The sequence below is a fragment of the Barbus barbus genome (assembly GCF_936440315.1).
Source record: "Barbus barbus genome assembly, chromosome: 34".
Lineage (NCBI taxonomy): Eukaryota > Metazoa > Chordata > Actinopteri > Cypriniformes > Cyprinidae > Barbus > Barbus barbus.
The window spans coordinates 15,615,135-15,630,105 of record NC_136762.1 but is presented as its reverse complement, the minus strand read 5'-3'; the positions used below and the strand labels follow the sequence as shown (position 1 = coordinate 15,630,105).

Sequence of the window (14,971 nt, the reverse complement as noted above, 5' to 3'; positions counted from 1 at the left end):
AATATTAGAATGACTTCTAAAGGATCATGTGACTCTGAAAATACTGCTTTGCTTCACAGGAATGAATAAAATTTTAAAGTATATTAAAATAGAAAACATTTATTTTAAATTGCAATAATATTTCACAATATTATTTTGTGAAATAATATTCAGTATTTGTTATCAGATAGATACAGCCTTGATGAGCATAAGAAACTTCTTTAAAAAACTTTATTGATCCAAACTTTTGAACTGCAGTGTATTGTACAGTAAAAATGTTTTCTCATGTAACCTAAAATGTACATCATTTAGTTACATCAAGGGTCAAATCAAATATAAATAGCACATTAAAGTTAAAAGTTACACACTTTTTTGTGTGCATGCTGTACAGGTCTGGTATAAAGAACGCTTTTGCTCAGGTGCCTGAAGTGTCCGCCCAATAGAGAAAAGTTTTGATCAGCAAGAAAAAAAATTAGAGGGAACATTGCTCCCACGGGTCCTTACATTTGATACAACTATATTGAAGAGTTTTTAAGGCCTTAGACAGTTTTAAATGTTAAATGGTATAAGAAATTATTTTTCAAATTGCCTTAAATAGATTTTTAAGAATTCTGCAAATACCTTGTAAATAGTAAAATAAAACTCTTTCCTTGATATTCGTTGATATTTGTGTATTGAATTTTTTTTTGATTGACATTTATGGTCTTTATTTTATTTGGGCTAGTTAAATTAATTTTCGGGCTACCAAAATCTGAAGAGTACCTGCCCGAAGGGCTACCAGGGATTTAGAAATTTTGCGAGCCCTGATTTAATAATGTGATTGGGTGCAAGTTATCAATGAATAGAATATCTTTTTGGGATTTAAATTCTAGGGTGGGTTGCACCAACAAGGATTAATCGTAAATCTAGATTAAATCAAGGTTTATCTAATAATTATGTTGCACCAAATTTTAAACCTTGTTTTTAAAATAAGCAGGTTTACATTTAAACTGTCAGTTTGATCCTGGATTTAAAATAGATTAACTTTAATCCTGTTGCTCCATAATTTTAAACTCAGATTTAAATCTCAATTAAGGATGAACTTTAAATTTACAGGTGAGGAGGTTTAAATACAATAAAGTGCGCTTACAGTTACAGTATATGATATACTGTAACTGCACTTTATTGTATAAACCTCCCAAGGCTGATTGAACAAAGACAGAAACAGGGGGCGTGTCGTCAGGTCTCAGAGGTGTTTATTATAATTAAAAATGAAAATGAAAGCGCACTGAGCCCGAAAATTGTGAGGGTCATGTCAGCCTGTAGTAAACTCGCGTCTGCTGAGCCTGTGATGTGAATCCATCACGTATCTCGGTGCATCTCGGCATACTACAAAGAAAAGAAGACAGGATCGCGGCCGCTCCACAAGCGTGCTGGACGGCGATCAAACGGACGGGGCGCCGCTGTCACGAGCGGAGTCATTCCATGAATCATGCCAGTTATTTTCTCTTATCTCGGTTGTTTTGTCATAAGCTGTACTCCATTGATTGATGCAATACATATATATTTCCAAGATTATGAAATCCATTTATGCACTTCCTCAAAGTTTTATTGCGTGCTTGATCAGGCGCTTGATCAATGGTCTCTATACGTAGTTTTATAAAGACGGCGGACCTTTTACAAGTTTATATTTATTTTACTGACAAAAGCAACTTATGTCAGAGATAGAGGATAAGTTATATTAACATTGTTGCTGATTAATTACATGACAAATCCATCATGGCGGAGAAAATTAATCGTAGATGGAGGTTTTAATCGCAGGTTAGAATTCTAATCCCCGATTTGTTCATCTAAATTTAAAATTAAGTGGTGCAACAACTAGATTTAAAATGAAACCCAGATCAACAAATCCTTGATTAGCTCTAAACTTTGCTTAATTTAATCCTTGTTGGTGCAACCCACCCCTCATTGATGGTGGGCATCCAACAAATGAATTTTCATAAACTGCTAAGAAAATTTAGATAAAGGGTCACTTTTTTTTTTTTTTAGAAAGCTCTGACGTCAACCTAGTCGTGTCCTAATGGATAGAGTTGGACTTTTAACCCAAAGGTAACGGATTGTAGGTGGGGGAGTGAATAACCAGCGCTTTCTTCCACCCTCAATACCATGATTGAGGTGAGACCCTTGAGCAAGGCACCGAACCCCCAACTGCTCCCCGGGCACCGCAGCGTTGGCTGCTCACTGCTCCGGGTATATGTTCACGGTGTGTGTGTTCACTACTGTGTGTGAGCGCTTGGATGTGTTTAAAGCAGAGCATAAATTCCAAGTATGGGTCACCACTTGCTAAAAAATGTTGGGTTAAAAATAACCAAACTATGGGTTGGTATAGCACCTTCCCATCTGGGTTACTTTATAATATGGAATTATAAAAAATATTTTATAATATTTTAATCCAGTTTGTTTAAATGTTACCCAACAGTTTAGTTAATTATTTATATTAATTCAGATCAGTATTTTTTTTAAATAAAATTACTTAATAAAACTACTGTTACAAGTCGGTCAGGTTCTCCCCTCAGCCAGTCACAACGCACATCCTCTCCGGAATACTAATCACTTGCACCTGTCCCTCATCACCTCATCAATCAGGCACAGTTTATAAGCACACACCTAAGCTTCATCCATTGTCCGATCTCGTAAATGAGAAGTGGACTCAACCTACTGGTACTATCGTCTGATACTAGTAAAGTGACTTACCTGTGTTACTTACCTGAATTCTCTTCCTCCAGTTGTGCATGTCATCTGCAGCTTCAAACTCCACGCTGAGGTGTGTGCTTCCCGATCTCCGGTCCCCCTGTTCTCCTGGTCTCTAGCTCCACAAGTTCCTGAAAGGCAAAGGATTCCTGTTACTCCCAGTATTCACCTCCCTGGACAAACTCAGTGTTGGATTACTCACCTCAAGTTCCCTGTCTTCAATTCTGACCTCTCAATTCAATAAACCATTCATTGTTCAAACTTACTCCTGTGTCCAGATCTATACTCACATAACAGAAGATCGGACCAAGACTGAAGTGGCAGGATGAGCGTGCAAGATCCCTTCCAGGAGCTTGTGGATTCCTTAAAACAGGTGTCGCTCAACCCGCCAGCACCACCGGCACCCTCCGCTCCAGTTCCACTGTCTTCTGTCAACATCATCAGCTCTCCTTCACCCACCGTATTCGCCAGTCCCATGGTCCGACCAGCGTCCTTCTCTGGCGCGGCGGAGGAGTGCAATGGCTTCTTACTACAGTGCTCTCTTATCATTGAGTTACAGCCACAGATGTTTTCAACTGAACAGTCTAAAATTGCTTTCATAATCTCCTCTCTGACAGGCCCCGCTCTTCAATGGCAGAGACGATCTGGAACCAAGATGGACCTGCTGCTCAAACTTACATGAACTTCACAGCCCATTTCCAGGAAGTTTTTGGCGAGTCCCTGGAGATTCGTCAATTTGTGAGCAGCTATACCGATTGAGACAAGGCTCCATGTCTATAAACCAGTATTCGCTCCAGTTTAGGACGCTAGCGGCTGCTAGTGGTTGGAAAGAGCAGTCTCTCCTAACGGCTTACCGGCAAGGATTGGATCCTAAAGTTTGACTACACCTAGTTGCGTATGACGACTCCATGGGACTCGAGCGATTCATTCAACTTGCCACTCGCTGTTCCAATCGCATGGCTTCATGTAAGTCAGACCTGTCCATAGCCATTGCTACTCCTCCCGATCGCCGGCCAGAGAACAGTAGCCCTCCAGAACCTATGCAAACCGACTCCTCCCGTTTATCACCGGCTGAGCGGCAGAGACAGCTTAGGCAAGGGCTATGTTTATACTGTGGAGCTAATGCACACATGATCCTGGCGTGTCCCCTTCATCCACCACGGCCCATGGTGAGTGCTATTCAACCCTCTCTAAGGAAAATGAATCCTCTCTCCACATGCGAGCAACTTACTGCCTCTAATGTTACTCTTCCAGTATCTGTCCTCCTTGACTCCGGCTCAGCGGACAATTTCATTGCCGGAAGTCTCTGCCGCCAGCTCCGACTCCCGACTTCGGCCACTGAAACCACCTATCAGATCCAATCCATAACTGGAAAACCGCTCATTCGCCGTTACGTCAAGACCAGTGTGGGGTCCATTCAACTCCAGATAGGGCTATTTCACGTCGAAACTCTACATTTGCTGGTTCTGGAGGGCTCCACTGTGGATATCATTCTCAGACGTCCTTGGCTGGTGCAGCATAATCCCATCCTCTCTTGGAGCACAGGAGAGGTCCTAAAGTGGGGTGACAGCTGCTTCTCTCGATGTTTCCCGGATTTCCTTCAGCCCTTGCCTTCGGATCCTGTTCCATTACCCATCCACTCCACCTCCATCAAGAGTCCCGTCGAGAAGCAGTCTGTCGAAATTCCATGTTATACCCCCTTTAGCCACGTTTTCTGCCCTAAGACCACCACATCGGCCATGGGACTGTGCTATCGACCTCATTCCAGGTGAGTCAGTGCCCCGCGGCAAGATCTATCCTCTGTCACTTCCCAAACGGAAGGCCATGGAGGAGTACATAGAGGAGGCCTTGAAGCAGGGTTACATCATACCATCGACATCCCCTGCTGCTTCTAGCTTCTTCTTTGTGGCAAAAAAGGATGGAGGCTTGCGCCCATGCATTGACTACAGAAAACTCAACGTTATTACTATCAAGTTCCGGTATCCTCTTCCCTTCATCCCGGCAGCCCTGGAACATCTACGCGGTGCCACCATCTTCACCAAGTTGGACCTCCGCAGCGCGTACAACCTCATTCGCATTCGTCAGGGAGACGAATGGAAGACTGACTTCGTGACCCCTACTGGCCACTATGAGTACAGGGTAATGTCGTATGGACTAGTTAACACTCCATCGATCTTCCAAGACTTCATGCATGAGGTGCTCCAGGAGTTTCTCCATCGCTTCGTCATCGTGTATATTGACGACATCCTAATCTACTCCCGGAGCCTGGCCGAACCATCACCACCACGTTGCGGAGGTCCTCCAGCAGTTGAGGAAGTTCCAGTTGTACCTCAAAGCTGAAAAATGTCTTTTCCACCAACACTCAGTTCGCATGGACGAGGAGAAGGTGGAAGCCATCACATCCTGGCCCATCCTCAGCACAATTAAAGAATTACAACGCTTCCTTGGTTTCTCCAATTTCTATCGCCGCTTCATTATGAACTACAGTACCATCACCAGTCCACTCACCGACCTCCTCAAAGGAAAGGCCAAGTCTCTGTCCTGAAACCCCACTGCCACAGAAGATTTCCATACTCTCAAGAAGGCTTTCACCAGCGCACCGCTCCTTGTCCATCCCAACCCGGAACTCCCTTTCGTTGTGGAAGTTAACGCCTCAACCACGGGAGTAGGAGCGGTGCTTTCTCAGCAGCAGGGGACTCCTCCGAAACTCCATCCATGCGCCGCCTTCTCCTGGAAACTCAGCCCGGCGGAGAGAAACTACGACATTGGCAATCGTGAACTCCTGGCCATTAAATTATCCTTAGAGGAGTGGAGGCACTGGTTGGAGGGTGCAGCACATCTCTTTCTAGTACTAACCGACCATAAGAACTTACAATATCTTCGGGATGCTAAACGACTCAATCCCCGTCAGGCCCGATGGACATTATTCTTCACCCGACTCCATTTCAAGATTTCCTATCGCGCAGGCCCACGAAACGTCAAAGCTGATGCCCTTTCCCGTATTCATGCACCCGAAGAATCACCGGAACAGACAGAGAAGATTCCCGCAGAGCTCATCTCCAGCCCGATCCAGTGGACGTCTCCACCAGTCGCCTCCCCAACTCCTCCTGCCACTCCGCCGGGCTGCCCACCAGACCATCAGTACATACCACGGACACAACGTACACCCCTCATTCACTCCACGCACACTTCTTAGGGCACTGGCCACCCAGGGGTCAACAACACTCTCTCATTGTTAAAAGATCGCTTCTGGTTGCCCAATATGACCAGGGACATGAGAAGGTTCGTGCAGGGCTGAACCTGACTCTGCCATATCAAAGAGTCCCCGTCAACTCCCAGCCGGTAAACTCCTTCCATTACCCACACCTAACTGTCCGTGATCACACCTGGGAGTAGATTTCATAAAGGATCTACCCGCTTCTGATGGTAATACTTGCATCCTTGTCATCATTGATCGTTTTTCAAAGTTCTGTCGATTCCCCTCAAAGGTCTTCCCACCGCACTCCAGACAGCAGAACTCCTCTTCAATCGAGTCTCCCGATATTACGGCCTCCTCTATTCCCCTGGTCGGGGGAACCAGCTGATGTCCCCGCAGTAGATTACTGGTTCCGGGAGAGCGAGAGAGTCTGGGACGCAGCCCACCATCAGCTGCAGCAGACGTCCGAGGAGATTCTACTGTTGCAGTTTTTCCTTCACGGAAGAATCCATTGTCTAAAACATAAGTATAAATACATTTAGTACAACACATTGAACAAAAACATGCAAATCTGTCATAGCTTCATATGAGAAATGGCTGTAATTAGATGCTGTTCTATTAGATGCATAACAATATTCAATATCATATGAATAAACCATAAAAACACTTTTAATGTTATTAGTGCTGGTAGCTTTCCAAACACTTGACACTGGTCCTGTTTTGACCGGCAGGCGTCCCTGTTGTGTCACGAACGCTTGTAAGCAGTGAATCATTTTGAGAAGCAATTGATTCGAAGCTTCGTTTCTCAATCACGTCTTTCTTATGGGAGAATTGGATTATTTTTAGACTTTTCTAACAGAGAATTCACTGAATTTGAGCGCTTCTCTCTGGACTAAGCTGGTCTGAGCGTTATGTACCGAAAAGTTAAATGGTCCGTGCGGCACGGTTCTAACGAACACCACTGCATTTGCTTTTCCCATAATATCAATGTGATAATCACTAGTGCGACCAAACAAACTGTAGTCAAAACAGGTCTGCAACCCTCCATTAACTGTAAAATAATTTAAACCTGGCATAATGGTAGATAGTGATTTCAGTAACATTAAGTTAAGTGTATAGTATACTTAGTAGTAGGCCTAATACAGGCTTAACGTTATACATTCTACTAACGTGTTACACATTATTAACATTGGGTAACTGTAATACATCTCAAAAAAATAACAGAAAGTCTAGCGAAATTGTTTAAATTACTTACCTAACTGGGACAGCTGTTAAGCTCGTTATTTAATATTTAGCTCATTCTCCGGAGAACAATACACTGGCTAAAAGGAACTACAACTTAGTAAAAAAAAAAAAAAAAAAACCATTAAATTTTAGAGTGCGTTTAACGATTCTTTATATGTTATAAGAGTTATATATCAAAAACCGATATTACTTAACGTTACCTCATACTGACAGCAGCCGCAGCTTCTTCTGTTGTCTGACTGCCAGTCACTTGTCGTCTGTTAAAATTTGAACCTTCGCCGCGGGAACCAATTTGAACCAACGCTGGGTTATTTTTTTAAATAAAATATTCTGTGGGCTGATGAGATAAAAGTTTAACTTTTTGGAAGGTGCATATCTCGTTACATCTGACATAAAACCAACACAGGATTTCATAAAAAGATCATCATACCAACAGTCAAACATGGTGGTGGTCTGGGGCTGCTTTGTAGCTTCAGGACCTGGATGACTTGCCATAATTGATGGAACCATGAATTTTGCACTCTATCAGAAAATCCTGAAGGAGAATGTCCGGCTATCAGTTTGTGACCTCAAGCTCAAGTGCACTTGGGTTATGCAGCAGGACAATGATTCCAAACACACCAGCAAGTCCACCTCTGAATGGCTCAAAAAAACCAAAATGAAGGCTTTGGCGTGGCCTAGTCAAAGTCTGGGCTTAAATCCAATTGAGATGCTGTGGCATGACCTTAAACAGTCCTTTCATGCTCAAACCTGTGGCTGAATTAAAACAATTCTGCAAAGAAGAGAGGGCCAAAATTCCTCCACAGAGATGTGAAAGACTCATGGCCAGTTATCGCAAACGCTTGATTGCAGTTGTTGCTGCAAAGGGTGGCACAACCAGTTATTAGATTAGATTTTAGTTACTTTTTCACGTAGTGCCAGGCAGGTTTGGACAGCTTTTTTCCCTTAATAAATGAAATCATTATTTAAAAACTGCATTTTGTATTTACTCGGGTTATCTTTGTGTAATATTAAAATTTGTTTGATGATCTGAATCATTCAAATGTGAAAAATAAGCAAAAAAATAAAAACTATAATAAACAGGAGGGGAGCAAAAGCTTTTTCACACCACTGTATATACTGTTATATATATATATATATGCAGTTTATTTTTTGACCTAGATAAACAATGTATTTTTGCTGTAATGTCTGTGTATTCATTGAGCCTTATCGCTGTTACAGGCTATTAATTGTTGTAATCTCCTTTAGCAGAACTGCTCCAAGTCCACACTTGCGTGCTTTGCACTGGAAGTGAATGTTTTGTTTGTTGAAATCCAGAGTGTGGCCAAATCTCAGTCTTGGCACCTACAAAGGATCCTCAAGACACTGACATATGAGGTGAGTTCAATATCTGTAAGACATTTAGGATGATCCAATAATAGTATATTTACAGAAATATTTGTAACAGCTAGCTTGTAATGACTTCAAGGCTAGCAAGAATGCAGACAGATCCACAAGGAAACATTTCAAATATATGAATAAAAAAAAAACATTGTTACACTGCAATACTGTAGGGATCACAAGATCTTTTCAAGAAACATTAAGGTAACACTTGTTTAACATACTATTCTTTTGATTTATTCAACAGTTATTGAAAAATTGTCTTTACAAGTCATGTTAAAAACATGTTTTCATAGGACTCGCACACATACATATGAACAATATTAAAAACACTAAAAATACAAATAAAATAGACAGAAAATCTATTGTTAGAACTAGACTGCACCCAGACATTATTATAATGTGTGGTACATTACACACGTGTTTAACAACTGAAATAAACATTTTGTTCCACTGAAGAAGGCATGTCAGTGCATACTGAAATATGTGTTTCAAATGTCTGTTTTTAAAGCCTCTGGGTCTGCTTGTATGCTAGGCAACCATTTTAAATGTATTTACTGCTCATGTGTTTTTGTTTTTACTAATGGACGACGTGAAATTATTTACATTACACTTCTATGGACTAGAGAACAAGGATAGTTTGTATAAGTTTGTAAACAAAGTTTGAAGTTGGCTTGAGAAAGCCTGTCGCCAAAAAAAGAAAGTCTGAAGTAGTTTTAAAGGGGACATCGGAAGCAAAATTCACTTTTACATAGTGTTTGCATATAAATGTGTCTTAGCAGTGTGTAGACACAACCACCCTAGAATGATAACAATCCATTCACACTTTTTTTTTTAATCCCCAAAAAACCTAAAGAGTCTCAATTATCAAGCTGTTTTGATGGCCCCGCCCACAACCGTTGACGTCATTTTCTCCGCGCTCGAGCAGCTGTAGCGACATCAGTGTCTTGTAAGCAATTTGGGTGTTTTGCAGTTGGATGTAAAAGTGAACATAAGAGTCTTCATTTTCTCCCGACATCAGAGCTACTGAGGATGCAGTGGATTAGTCTTGTTTTTGATAACATAAAAACGTTTTGGTAACGCCCCCAAATACACAAAAAACGGAAGAGAGGGTTGGGGTGAGCAGTAGCTCATTATCATTTAAAGAGACATGCACTAAAACGGCTCACTGTGAACAGAGCTGTTTTTGACCAAAAGGGTGTTGTTTTACACGACCATTGAGAAATTTTAACCAAGGTATTTTTCAGACATCATGAAGACCCTAAAGAATCACTGGAGTTGTATTTATTTTATTTTAACAAGCCTCTTGTATGGAAATCAGCAGACAATAATTGGAGCAGTCAGGCTAATTAAATAAGGGTCATGGGCGTGTGCTTGCGATCGACTCTGCGGGAGTGTGGGTGGTGTAGTATTGGGGTCTATTTAGTAACAAAATAATGCATATAGCATGTGTGAAACCTATATTGAGTGTGTTATGGTACTGTGAGAAGGATAATAAAAGTTGTCGGAAGTTATGGCTGGCTGTCGCATCGTCCATCCTGTGAAAGGTTAATGTTGTACCTACTAAACAACAGAACATGGTGTCAGAAGTATAAAAAGTGAGCGATAAGCTCATATGTGAGTTAGCGAAGATGAATTTAATCTAGTTTCAGTTTCATTTCGTTCCGACAGCGGGAGGAGTTGACGAGACAAGTTACCGCCACCATCATGAATCACTTTCAAGTCTCTCCACCAGAAAAATGTATGTTTAAAGTGGATGACTGGCAAAAATGGATAAAACGTTTAGAAAGATTTCGTATTGCATCTGGCTTGGAGACACAGGAGGATGAAAATCAAGTGAATGCCTTGATTGTAGGAGATAGACTCGTCGTAGGTGTGACAGACAAAAGGCTGCCAGAACAGTTACAGTTTGACCCTGAATTAACACTTGAGAAGGCTGTAGTTTGAGTTTGACGGGGTGAACAAATAAAAAAAAAAAAAAGCAAGAACTGCTCAAGTCAAACTTCAAAGGGGAAATGACAAATGAACACCCGGATAGTGTGCAAACTAAACCCTTCAGTATTGTGAAATCAAAACACCCTGCTTGCATTTCACCACGTCACATTTCTCTGATACGTGAGTGAAAGTGGTTCCATCGTCATAAGACACGTACACCTGTTTAATAAACAACACCATGTCAAATTTCAACCTAATACACTGAAATTGAGGCTCTGTTCCAAAACCTAGTAAACTGCCTTGATGTATACTATCTACACAGGCAGCTGCTTTCTAAGTCAGCATACTAATTGAAATAAACCTTTTAATATTATATGACACTGACGTGGTACTTTGTTAATAGTAAGCAACTCCTTGTATCTCAAAAACAACAAACTCCACATAAGCTCTCAGTTAAATTCCAGATTCATGTTAGCATGTTGCTAAGCTAAAAGCATACAGGTACATGTCAAAAAATTAGAATATCGTGAAAAAGGTCAATATTTTTTGTCACTCATTTCAGAAAGTGAAACCCATATATTATATAGATTCATTACACATAGAGCAAAATATTTAAAGCCTTTATTTCTTGAAATTTTGATGATTATGGCTTACAGATAATGAAAACCCAAAATTCAGTTTCTTAGAATATTACAGAATATTACATAAAATCAATCAAAAAAGGATATTTTAAACAGAAATGTCAGGCTTCTGAAAAGTATGTTCATTTCTATGCACTCAATACTTGGTTGGGCCTCCTTTTGCATGAATTACTGCATCAATGCGGCGTGGCATGGAGGCAATCAGCCTGTGGCACTGCTCAGATGTAATTGAAGCCCAGGTTGCTTTGATTGCAGCCTTCAGGTCATCTGCATTTTTGGTCTGGTGTCTCATCTTCCTCTTGACAATGTTCCATAGATTCTCTATGGGGTTCAGGTCAGGCGAGTTTGCTGGTCAATCAAGCACAGTAAGTAGAGCATGGTGCTAGCAACGCCAAGGTCATGGGTTCGATTCCCAGGGAAAGCAAGAGCTGATAAAATGTAAAAACTGTAACTTGAATGCAATGTAAGTCGCTTTGGATAAAAGCGTCTGCTAAATGCATAAATGTAAATGTCATTGAACCAGCTTTTGGTACTTTTGGCAGTGTGGGCAGGTGCTAAGTCCCGCTGGAAAATGAAATCAGCATCTCCATAAAGCTTGTCAGCAGAAGGAAGCATGAAGTGCTCTAAAATTTCCTGGTAGATGGCTGCGTTGACTGTGGACTTCAGTAAACACAGTGGACCAACACCAGCAGATGACATGGCAGCCCAAATCATCACTGACTGTGGAAACTTCACACTGGACTTCAAGCAACATGGATTCTGTGCCTCTCCACTCTTCCTCCAGACTCTGGGACCTTAATTTCCAAATGAAATGCAAAATTTACTTTCATCTGAAAAGAGGACTTTGGACCACTGAGCAACAGTCCAGTTCTTTTTCTCCACAGCCCAGGTAAGACACTTCTGACGTTGTCTCTGGTTCAGAAGTGGCTTTGTAGCCCTTTTCCTGAAGACGTCTGAGCTGGTGACTCTTGATGCACTGACTCCAGCTTCAGTCCACTCCTTGTGAAGCTCTCACAAGTGTTTGAATCAGCTTTTCTTGACAGTATTCTCAAGCTTGCGGTCATCCCTGTTGCTTGTGCACCTTTTCTTACCCAAATTCTTCCAGTCAACTTTGCATTTAATATGCATTGATACAGCACTCTGTAAACAGCCAAACCTTTCAGTAATTACCCTCTGTGACTTACCCTCTTTGTTCAGGGCGTCAATGTTCATCTTCTGGATCATTGCCAAGTCAGCAGTCTTCCCCATTATTGTGGTTTCAAAGAACAAGAGATACCCAGAATTTATACTGTAGTGATGGTCATTAATTGAAACTCAAATGTAAATATTCTAATATTTTGAGATACTGATTTTTGACTTTCATCAGCTGTAAGCTCTAATCATCAAAATTAAAACAAAAAAACGTTTGAAATGTTTTACTTTACATGCAATGATAAGAAAGTTACATGCAAATATAAGAAAGTTTCACTTTTTGGAATGTTACAAGAAAAAATTAACTTTTTCACGATATTGAATTTTTTTTTTTAGATGTACCTGTAATAATTTCATAAGCAACTCTTAAAAATAATGCTTCTTACGTGAGGCGCAAGAGATACAATTCAGTTCAATAGATTCTGAAGTTAACATGTTGATGTCAAATGAAATTTAACCTGTATTAATGAGAATCACACATGCACGTATTATACAACTAAAAAAAGGACAAGGAATAAATGCTGTTTATGATTTTGTGAATCAGGGTTACGTTGTTTCTGGAATGCCTTATCTTCAAGACTGCACTAACCTCATATAATACCATATTAAGTTGCAGGACAAAATGAAGCCATGTCCAGACTGTGAGTTCTATCAAGAAGAAAAAGCAGAAACTTTTTTGGGAACCTTACAAAGTGTTTTACAACGGATGAATGCTGAAAAAAGATGTGCTCCTAAGAAGAATAAGAGACATTTAGAGAACTTTATGAAAAACAAAAAACAAAAAAAACCTTTAAAAACATGGAGCAGATTCCTGAAGTAGTTCTGGAGAAGTTTCTGAATGGCATATACTAAGCAACAGTAGCTACAGTATGTATCCATCTGTACATGCTAATATATATTTTCTTAAATGTCTTTTATGGAATATTTGCTACAATAGCCTGTTTTGACAAAAATCTAAACCCATGACCACTTTTTGTTGACCATTAACTTTCCTGTAAAGTATAGCTGTGTAGCTAATAATAGAAGTAGTTGGTTTGAGAATTGCTGTAGTTTATTCAACTGAACAAAATAATTACTGTCATCTTGATTATAATAGTGTAATATACCTGAACTGAAGATTTAACTAGTCAAAGGAAAGAAAGTCATGAGCCTGGGCCATAAAATGTGTTAAGACATGTTCATTAAACAAATATTGAAGTTTTGTTACATGCAATGTTCAGTTATTAAATTGACAATAATAAGTGTTACACGTTGGCTATTTAATGACTGTTGCAATATTGGCAAATGAAGTTATGCTCTCTCACTGCTCTGTAATTTTGGAAAGGAAAGAGTCTGCTAAGAAAAAAATAATCTGATGCACTTCATGAAAACCAGTTGCTATAACTGCTCTGCTTACAATATTGACAAACGCCCTTTGATTTTGGTAGGGTTTTTACCTTGATGATTATAAATCTTCAAATGTCTTGACTTGTTTTATTAAGGCTGCTCTTTCAGACAATCATCTGAGGTATGTTTTATATGATCTTGAATGCCTTTGTGTGATGATCTGCAGTTCAGCTGTATGATAAAACGCCCATAATTGCATAAAGCAACTGCAGAACATCTTGACAGCCTTCAGGTAGTTTAGTGGCATGTTGACTTTGGAGCTCCTTCCAAAAATAGTGTTTTATCTACATAACCCCAACTGCTGAAACATTTTATTGCATTTATAATGGTGTACAATAAAAAGACAACACTTTTCTGAGCTGTCTTATTTCCGATTCATTTTTCTTCATTTTTTAAACAAATGTGGGCTATTTCTTAGGTTTTATGTGATTTTGCAATTTTATAGCAATGAACATTAACATCACAATTAGTCAAAATGTACTATAAATTACAAGTGTTCACTATAGTATGGTTCAAAAACAATATAGTATTTACTATAAATATATATATTTTTTTTCATGTGGGAGTGAATTGTATGGAGAAGTAAAAATCTTCTGAATTTCCTGTACGTTTTTTTTTATTGCAAAAAACTAAGGACAAGAGGAAACACAGAAATACAATAACATAGGGCCTAACAGAAAGGGTTAAAAACAATAAAACCTCAATCAGAAAGAAAATACCATCATAGGCCTGAAGAAACTTGTTATTCGTATTGTTATCAATGAGTTTAAGAGATTTCACAATAAGCAAAATTACTATTTCCTGTAATTTGTCAGAGAGAGTGCATCACAGATAGCGCTGAACGTGAGAGTAGTTTATTTTTATAGCCATTGCTGTGGAAAACCCCTGCAATAAAAACATACTGATAGTTTATCAGCAACTATTAAACACTTGCACCACACACACCTTTGTGTGAAACAACACGCTTGTCCTCCAATTCACTAGATGGCGCTCTGCAGCTCTAGCTCTGCTTATTGCTTACGGAAGTTTAAGGAAAGAAAACAACATTGGCCTTCGCTGCCTGGTTGAAGTGAAACCAGACAGCTGTTTAAAGGTAATACGACTTTTTAACTCGCTCTTTAATGGTAAGCTTAAGACATATTTGACGGTGTGATATTTTCGTAATAAACAAGATGTGACCGTGAAAATTAAGCGACGAGTTATTTGTGGAATAAGATGTATGCTAGCTAGCTCGTGTGCTAATTCCTTGTCGACTGGATTTAGCAGCATTAGCCAAAGCACATCACCC

At 39.9% G+C, this 14,971-nt stretch overlaps 1 protein-coding gene across 7 annotated transcripts in view; it reads left to right on the top strand.

Annotated features, from left to right (window-relative positions):
* The window catches only part of LOC306854265 (transcription elongation factor SPT5), a 42,059-nt gene that overhangs the window by 7,232 nt on the left and 19,856 nt on the right, over positions 1 to 14,971 (top strand). For 2 of the 7 annotated variants that reach the window (XM_079392133.1, XM_079392137.1), the window contains exon 4: positions 8,402 to 8,527. The gene's annotated coding sequence lies outside the window, so the exon portion shown is untranslated. Of the gene's footprint in view, positions 1 to 8,401; positions 8,528 to 14,695; positions 14,808 to 14,971 lie in introns of those variants that run through there. The other 5 variants (XM_079392131.1, XM_079392136.1, XM_079392134.1 and 2 more) reach the window with 3 other exon arrangements.